This window comes from Psittacula echo (assembly GCF_963264785.1).
Source record: "Psittacula echo genome assembly, chromosome: 8".
Classification (NCBI taxonomy): Eukaryota; Metazoa; Chordata; class Aves; order Psittaciformes; family Psittacidae; genus Psittacula; species Psittacula echo.
The window spans coordinates 8,091,820-8,101,546 of NC_137744.1; positions in this window are offsets into that span (position 1 = coordinate 8,091,820).

The window sequence follows — 9,727 nt, forward strand, 5'->3', positions numbered from 1 at the left end:
CTAGCTCATCTACATGTCCTAGGACCTAAGTGAGTTGAAACAGAATTCCAGGACAAAGTTCCACGGAATAGCATTAAGGGCGTTGTTATGTATCGCTATGTTAAAAACACTAACTACAGTTTAGCAGGAAAAAAACTGGCAAAATACTACCTACTTCACACTGCCAATGTTTATGAGCACTCTCGGGGCTCATCGGCATTACAAGAGTGAATCCAGTGACTGGATTATGTTCCGAAAATTTGGGGCCAAAACTTGTTTTTCACACAGCATTTCAAGAAAAGTATTTTGTTTTTCCCACAGATTACAATGGACAATTGACAATAAATTACATTTTTCTCAGGGTCATCAGCTATAATTCAGAATACCCATTACATCCTTAGCAGGCAGAATCCAGACTAGCTGAAGCTTGTGTAAGGCCAGAGAAAAAGGATGTGGACTGTCAAAGGCAGGTTTAACCAGCAGCAGACATACACTAGTGTTATTTTTATCATACATTGAAGACTAAAAGTGACAATTTCAGGTATTGTAAAGTGTCCTAGTTTTATATAAAATGGATTTACTAGAGATTGTAACAATGTGAACAGAACATTCATCATTTGATGGACTTGGTTGTATCCCAGTGAATAGAATTTGCTGTTATTGGGGCTGAAGCTAAAATAAATTATGTGTCAGATTCGAACAGAGAAATAGTCTGTGGTAGGAAGAGAGAATTATTTGAATTACCCAATGCCCACAAATTCTTCTTTACTACCTGATTAATGATTATCAACAGGAAAAAAATTGATGCAGAAGCAGAAGTGAAGAATTAAATAAGGATTTTGAAAATCAGTGTCAGTGCAACCACTCTTTCACCAACATTTTGGCAGCTGAAAATAAGATTAGGAATAAAGCCAGGTGGATAATATGGTCTTTTCTTCAAATTGCTTTAATTACAACTCATCAGTTACGGACTTCTCTATACCCCCAGCTTCTCTACCCGAAAGTCTCTATCAGATAATGAAAGCAAAGGAAATGTACACTGGAATTGAAGGCAAAATAATAATGAGGAAAACGGATGTTATCTCTAAAACATGGTAAAACTAACCGGTTTATCCATTAGAATGACATGCAGAGAACAATGCAGTGAACTGACAGAGTCTGTTAAGAACAGTTGAGAAGACCCATCTCTAGATGATTACTGCTAGAAAAGGATTCCCTGCCTGTACCACAAATTATGCTGGAGTCTATCTGTCACTGCTGAGGTGGCTGCACATGGGGAAAAGAGGAACAGTAGTGAAAAGCTCATGATTGACTTTTGAAAAAAGATTAAAGGATTAAATCATTATAACTTGGATTAATGACAATTAGGGATGAGAAAACCTTCTAAAAGTAATTGAAGGTGAGCTCAGGGGAGGAAGTTGAACTATTCAGTATTTTCTATGGGGCCACAGGTAGGAAACCTAGAAAAGAACCTGAGTGTAAAATTTGGTCCAGTCATCCTAGTTATGTTGGTACAAGCTTCATCACTGAGTCCTTTATATTTCAATGTTATATATATTTAATGCTGTAGAGGATGATCTGTAACTCAGACGTACAAGCTGTATCTGAGAGACTTAATAATGGTCTTCTGTGCATGCAGTGCTTTCTGTGTAGGTACAGCTCAGGCTACAGAGGAAAAAGACCATGGAAGTAAACATTCATCAGTTATAACATGCTTGGTTTTATGAATATATCTGATAGATACAATAGCTACTTATGGGGTTTTCCTTATGTTTTCTGAGGCAGGAGTTTATACACTACTAATATATGAAAGCACTAAGAATTGTTCATAGGACCAACTAAACTTTTGTATGTCTTGGATTTGTAACTTTAGAAAGGCAAATATTTTAAATACATCTTTTTTTTTTTTTCCCCAAAAAATAAATAATTCCAGTCTCCTAGCAACAGTTCCATAGCTGATTACAAATAGCAGACTTCCCAGGGTATGATGGAATTCATTCTAGCAATCCAATGCAATTAATTCTGCCTTCAGGCTAATTACCAGACTGACACAGGTTCAGAAGTTTGGAAGAAACATCAGATGTAAATGAGACTGGAGCATCCTCCAGGAGATGGGTATGCATCAGTGGAGAAAAGAGTCAAAAAAAGACATCAAGTCAGTAATTATGGTTCTGATTTTAAAAAAAAAATACCTAAAAATGAAGCTCATTTTTCTTACAAAGCCCCTCTTGGCAGTTTGTGGAGGAGGTAGCAGTATGTTTGAGAGATTCTACAGCACTGGTATTTATCATGTATTTGAATGCAGTGGATGATTTGAGGCACTTAGCAGAAGGAGCATGTACAGGACTGCTCAAGAGGACTCTGTCTTAGTGCAAAACCTGATGAATCTTTCTAGCTTAGAAGGTTCAGTTTGTATTTTACTGTCAGAGGTTGAATACCAATGCGCTGCTGGGGTCACACCAGATCTCATCTGTGGGATATGCAGGGTTTTTATCAGTATGAAACCATTTAGAAGGAAAAAAGAAAAGCAAAACCTCCAGTAAGGGAGACAAAATTACCTAAATAGGAAGAGACAGTTGCTTTTTCCATATGAGTGGCTCTGTAGGCAAGAGAACATTGAAAGTGCCCCCCCTCAGTTCATTAAAGACCGCTCCTTGAGGTGATTAGTCTAAATCAGTGTGTTTTCTGTGCCAGTGATCCTTAGTGGGTGCTCATCAAAAAGACCATCACTGTTGGGTTTCTGGTATCTTGATCCTGTGCAAGTGACAGGCTCTTCTTCAAGCACTGACTGGTAAATAGAGTGCTCTTGTTGATCTTGCTTTCAGCAAGAGAGTACAGGTACTCCTGACTGAAACAAAGTTATGTTCAGTTATTTTGTGAAGGAAGATACTGCAAGGACCATGAACAGTGTTTTCAAGTCTATATCGTCAGTAGGAACTAAAAGCACAGTCCTGCTGTTCTCCCCATTTCCCTGAGATTTGTCCTCTTTAAGTGCCTCGGGGATGGAACCAGTAGTTTGAAATTTGCATCCATATTATCTGTTGCCTTCCCCATCCATATGCACCATCTCCAAGAGCCCAGGGCAAAGATGCCATTAAACTCCGTCACTAACCAGCCAGGTGCAGTGAAGAGATCTAACAGAATGTTAATAATGAAGATGAAGAACAAAAAATAAACAACCCTGCTGTTGTGCCTGCAAGAACTGCTGCTACCAGGAAATGAAAGAATTACACATGGCATATGCTGCCTGCCTACACTCAGCACTGATGCTCAGCTCTGGAATCATCTCCACCAGGTACAATGAGAATGCAGTAAATTGATTCGCAAAACTTCAAACTGCAGAATGTGGTGAGGTTACCCGAATGTCCTCCTCTCTGCGCGTCTCTGAGCCTACATACTTGGTTTTATGGTTTAAAACAAAACTCTGAAGAATCACATAATTGTGTGCATCTCATTCTTGAAAGGTGGCATAGACTGAAATTAAAAAACCTGACTTTGGGGAAGCTTCTTCATGGTCAGAGGACTCAAAGCTCCATGCAGTTGTTCTAAATGATAAGGAAATAACGAGTTGGCTAGAAGTGTGTTTGGCTGCTTTCAAAGTTCATTAGTGTGAGTGGGAAAAGCATAGTGACCATTGATTGTAAAAGATGTAGATTTAAATAAATAATCACAGAATACAGCTATTGTAGAAACCAGAAACTGTGTATGCACATGGGACAAGGACTCCATTTGCTGAAAAGATACAGAGATTTAAGACGTCACAGGAGCATCTCCCTGGGTGTAGCATGTTTCTCTCCCTATCTATCCTCCTCTAAGGGTGTTATGTGAGGAAGGTCGTTGCAGAGGCAAGAGAAAAAGGTCCATCCATTAGGTTGCTAGACTTAATTACTGCCAACTAATATAGTTAGTCCAGTGTCAAAAAGCAGATATCTGTGACAGAAGTTCAGGATTCACTTGGTAATTGCAGGAGAGGAAGAGGGATGGAGAAGACAGATTTGCTGTATGTATATAGAACGGTATTTGTTTTAATGTTTTGCCTTTAAAAGATATGGCAAGATAAATATCAACTGTCTAATTAAAAGGATGTTATTTAAGGTGCAAAATTAAGAACTCAGAATATGTCATATTATGGTGTTTTGTGTGACTTCTTATCTAAACCTGCGTTGTAAGTGTGTTTGATCAGCTTTCCAGTCCCTCTGGAGTATACAAAGACAATAGGTGTGAAGATATATATCGAATGATATTTGGACAAGGCTATAAATGTGACAAAACAAGGTTATGATGGGTTTTATCCCCAGTGATTTCTCTTTCCGTTGTTACCAGCACTGCACCCGTACACGGCTATCTCCAGCGAGGAGCTTTTGAGCTGGCTGGACCCGAAGGCAGGTCAGTATTGCGTGGACTCCAGCACCCTCTAATGGTACAAGCCTCGCTCACCAAATGTTCCTTTATACTCAAAACCACGACTGCGTTTGTAATAACGAGACAAATCTAGCTGCAAATGGCCACTTTTTCACTTGGTGGCAATTGAAAGTTTTTCAAACACCTTTAGTTGCGATCTGTGCTGACAGACCTTGCTGCACACCCTATATACCCTGCCCGTATTTCCACATTAAGTTAGGATCCAATATTAAACTGGGGGATGGGAGAGAGCAGGAAGCAGGTGATGGCTTGGAGCGCCACCACCATGCGTGCCGCTTACAGTCAAAGGCGAGGCAGGGATCACTGTATAGGACAAAGAAAGCTGGGAAGGCTGTGAGGGGAAAAGTCAATTCACTTTGGTTTCAGTATCAGTGGCAGGATAACTATCTAAATCCTAACTTTCATCCCAGAGCTGTAGAGAGAGATCTCATGTACGAACCCAGCTCTGCACACTTCGTTAGAGCTCTGCTGACTTACATCAAGTCAGTATGGTCTAGCAGTTTCCTTAATTTGCCTAATCCGTTGCAAGACAGTATCATGATGTTGTATGCAGACTACGTGGATAAGTGTGCGATGGGACCTTTGTACGCGTGCACAAAGTCATGTAAAGTGCAAAAGTCCCAGTACAGAGCTGCAAAAAGTATCAAAAATGAGGTTTTCCTGGGGTTCCTGGGAAGATGGCAACTTATCACCCAGAGTGGAGAGTTCTTAATGTAACGAGATACAGCTTGCTCATAGGTTAGTACCAGTGAAGCCTCATTATGCTTCATCATCTCCCAGTACTTAGCTGGGAAAATGGGGAAAAGAAGGGAAAGCTGTTATAAAACATGACTCTCTCTGAGATGTCACCAGTGAAAATTGAAGGATCTTTTGTGATGTCTGAAGATGATCAGCGGCATCTACTATTTCAAAGTATTCCCTAATCCTGACCCTTTGGCTCATTAGTCCTTTGGACTTTCTGATACAACAGCAATCAGAGAAAACTGCTGAATCCCAGCCTGTTTGAAACTAGCTGTGAAGGCTACTGGAAAACTCCAGCTACAGCAAGAACTGACACTGAAAAGTTCATGCTGTGTTAACGCACGACGATCTAGATGATGGCCAAGGTGTTAATCGGTAATTAGAGCTCTGCATGGCCACTCTCTGGACCAGCTCTCTTATTTTCCTCTGCAGTCAGCTGTTTAATTTCCATTTTTCTGGAAAAGCTTGGTCTAACTCGTCTGCAGGAGCTGGGGTGCAGCATTTTTGATACAAAGCCCAAATCTGATCTGATTAGGTTTAGCATGTGTTGTGATGTGTTATCTACTTACCTACAAGTATGGTATGTGATAGTCCTATCAACATAGGATCAAGGCAGGGAGGGGTGCTGTGTTTTCCTACAATAAATGACAAAACAGGCCAGCCTTGAGGCCCACAAGCCTTTTTCAAGATCAAAAAGGGCTCTCAGCCACCAGTCAAGGTTGGCTTTGGTTCCCTTCTTAGATCATGGATTATCACATTTCCTTGCCAATCTCTGCCACTGATAAGCAAACCCATGTGTAACCTACCCAGATATAAATAGATCTGACAATTAAAGAAGGCTACACCTTTATTTTACACACACTAGGTTAAAAGCAGTTTGAAAAGTTACATCTTCACAAGGTTTGGCTCATTACTGTTGGCGACTGCTTTGTAGCTATCTTTCCACATACCTTCAGGGCTTGCATGTATTACAAGCTTAAGCAAGATTTTGAAATGAACAGTGGGGAAAGTAACTTGCACAGCTTTGATTTTCTGGATTAGAATGTGATTGTGAAACGCATACTGTGATCTGTGCACGGTTTCATGTTCAGCACGGGAAATACGAATGGCATTTTCCAGTTGTGTGGTTTTTACAGGGCAATACAACGAAGTGTTTTCTACCATGTGTCATTTTTAAAGAGCTTTTTCTCATATGAAAGACAGCATTTTGGTGAAAGTGGTACACGTGGTCCTTTGGGGTTTTCTGCAATAGGTAAAGTGTCAAAACTGGCGTATGTTTCCTGAGTTAATCTTGTTTCCTGATGCTTTTTAGCTATTTCTTTAGTCCTGTGAGCCAGTGCCATCTTAGCTGGTGTCAATCTTACTCTAGTCTTCAGACTACAGCTCTTAGTATGATGTGCTTCTTGATGCCCAGTCTCTGTGGCAGTGGGAGCCACCACCATCTTCTTCTCTTTGAGCACCCAGAATGTTGGGGTTTGATAAAAAGCCGATGAACATGAGCCTTGTTTAAATCACCCTCAAGCTGCAAGTACTTGGTTTTCTTACCTGCCTCCCTTAGAGCTGCAGTCTCAGTCCTTTCAAACAACCTGGTCACATGTACGGGTGAAATCAGAGCTTTCTGAACTCTGCAGAAGTTTGCTGCTTTGTTTCAAGAGTTGTGTGTGATGTGCATTAGCGGGAAACTGCGAATGGCAGAATGAAACTCAAAGGTACAGATATCACTTAGGATAATCCCACTGCTTCCTAAACCACTGTCTTGAATCAGACTACTTGCAACTGCTGTCGTTGCTGTGGAGCCCACTGAGGCTGCACATCCAGAGAAGACTTTACTTCGTAAAATGGGCTCAAGTTCAACTTTAGATTCAACATTTCTTTGGAATAACATCTGTAGTGGTGATGTCTGAAAAGGGCACAAGGCACTTTATACCAGTTCTGACTCCAGCTGGCAGCTTCAAATGAGGAGCTCTCACTTGAACCACAAGTGCAAAAAATACCTTATAAGAATCACAAGATTTCAAGGTCGCATGATTCTTTTTGTTTTAAAGAGCTGTACTTGGGAATCTCTTAGCTCAGATGAGCTCATGTTTATATGACTAAGTCTCCCCTGGAAGCCCATGAAACAAAAGAGTTTTGAAGATAATCCATGTGGATCTTTGAACACATTAAACTGGCTGTTGAACAAAAAAAGTCTTAACTTTATTGACAGAGGCATTATATGAAAACAGCTGCTCACTTCTGCAGAGCTCCAAGGCTGCCTGACAGGGAGGTTGCCTTCCAGCTTTATATACACACACGCAGGAACTGTGTATCATGGATGTGCCCCATCCCATCTATACAATGGGCAGATCTGAGATTCTGGAAGAGGAGATTCTCTGACTTGGTTCATGTAGTGATGTTTGTAAAATATACTGCTGGTAAAAACGTTGGTTTCCTGGGTCTGTGCAGTGTGGGAAGGAGGAGAAAGCAAGCAGGAATTCTTGCTCTTCCAAAGCCTCAAAATATTGAGTGTACATGTCCTGAATCCTCTCCCTGAATGCCCCAGAGGAAGCATATCTCTTTCTGACAAATACATATATATAGAAAGATTGTGGGTTATATATATGTAGACTCTGGATTTCACAGTCTAATTTGCTGTCTGATTTCGTGTTTAGGGTTACACACAGCTCAGGCCAACATATGGTATCTGCAAAGCACTTTTGCTACAGCAGGGACTATCCACAGCTTGGTTAAGCTGTCCCACACACAGAAAACTAAAGTGCCAAAAAGTTGAGGGTTTGTATTAAAGTTTAGTAGCCCAAAGGAGAGAATAGTGACCATATAAACTGTGAGCAGGGCAGAGGAGAGGTTAAGATACATCACCTCATTACTGAACAAATGTTTGAAGTCACAGGTTGGAGATCATCTCCGTCTTACAGTATTGAAAGAACTGAATATGGAATTAGTAAGTGTGGTCTGAGGTGATGTCTAAACTCATGGATTTTGGCAGGAGAATGGCAAATGTGATACCTGTACTCAAAGAGAAGGTTGCTAGAGGCAGCACAGCCTGCGAGTTTGATACCAACAATGAGGGAAGTTTTCCGAGGGGAAAAAAACTGATGAACAAAGGGGGTGACTGAAAGTGGTGAATTACTCCCGGGCTTTATCACAAGTGCAATCTGTTAGATAAGACACTTTCTTGATGAGAAAACTAATTTCCTTAACAGAGGCAATGTAGTGGATTTAATTAACTGAAGCCTTAACTCAAAACACATTACTGAATGTTGAAATGAGGGGGATTCCTACAGGAATTCCAAGGGGGTTGTGGAGCAGATGGGAGGGTGGCATGGTCTTTTTTCTTCTTTTTTTACGTTAACTGCTATGTTACTGGGTTGTTGGAGGGGATCCTCCTTTCCTTTCACAGGTTGTCTTGAGTCTGATCTTCCCATGTGTATCACTAGTAACCAAGGTTTATGCTCAGGTACTTTGAGAGCAACATGAAGCTGGTAGTGTCAGAACAGAAGGACAGGATTATCCTACAGGAGAAGCAAGATAAGCTTTACAGAACAAGGTACAAAATTGGATGATTACTGATAGAAAGGGGTTTTGGTACAAAGCGTATCAAGTGTCAGGTCCTGCAAACATAATCTAATAGTACAGCACAGGCTGGGATCTGCCCGGCTGGGAGCAGCGCTGTGGAAGGGGACCTGGGGTCCTGGTGGACACAAACTCAATAGGAGAGAGCAGTGAGCTGCTGCAGCAAAGAAAGCCAACAGGTTGCTGGGGAACATCAAGGGCATCACTAGCAGAGATAAAGAAATCATCATACTGCTTGGTCCTTCTCTGGCCACAGCTGGAATACTGTGTTTAGTTTTGGTCCCCACTCTGCAAAAAAGATGTGAAGAGACTGGAGAGGGTACAAAGAAGGGCGACAAAGATGATCCAAGGACTGAGAAGGCCGCTGTGTGAGGAAAGGCTGAGAGAGCTGGGCTTGTTCAGCCATAAGAAAAGAAGGCTCAGGGAAGACATTATCCCCCTGTTCCAGATTTTAAAGGGTGGCTGCAAAGACGGAGACTCTCTTTTTACAGGGATTCACATGGAAAAGACGAGGGCTGATGGGTGTAAGTTACTCCTGGGGAGATTCTCGCTGGACACAGAGCAGAATTGTCCACAATGAGAACAATTATCCATTGGAATTATCTCCCCAGTATATTGGTGGGTTCCCCAACATTGGACGCTTTCAAGATTCAGCTGGACACAGAATCACAGAATCAGCCAGGTTGGAAAAGACCTTTAAGATCATCAAGTCCAACCATTCCCTCAGCACTGCCAAGGCCACCACTAACCCATGTCATCTACACAGTGTGTGAACACTTCCAGGGATGGTGATTCCACCACTGCCCTGGGCAGCCTGTTCCAATGCCTGATTGTTCTCTTGGTGAAGAAATTTGTCCTAATATCCAATCTAAACCTCCCCTGGTGCAGCTTGAGGCTGTTTCCTCTTGTCCTATCACTTGTTACTTGGGAGAAGAGACCAGCCATCTCTTTACTCCATCTTCCTTTCAGGTAGTTGTAGAGAGACATGGTGCTGGGACATTTAGTCTAGATC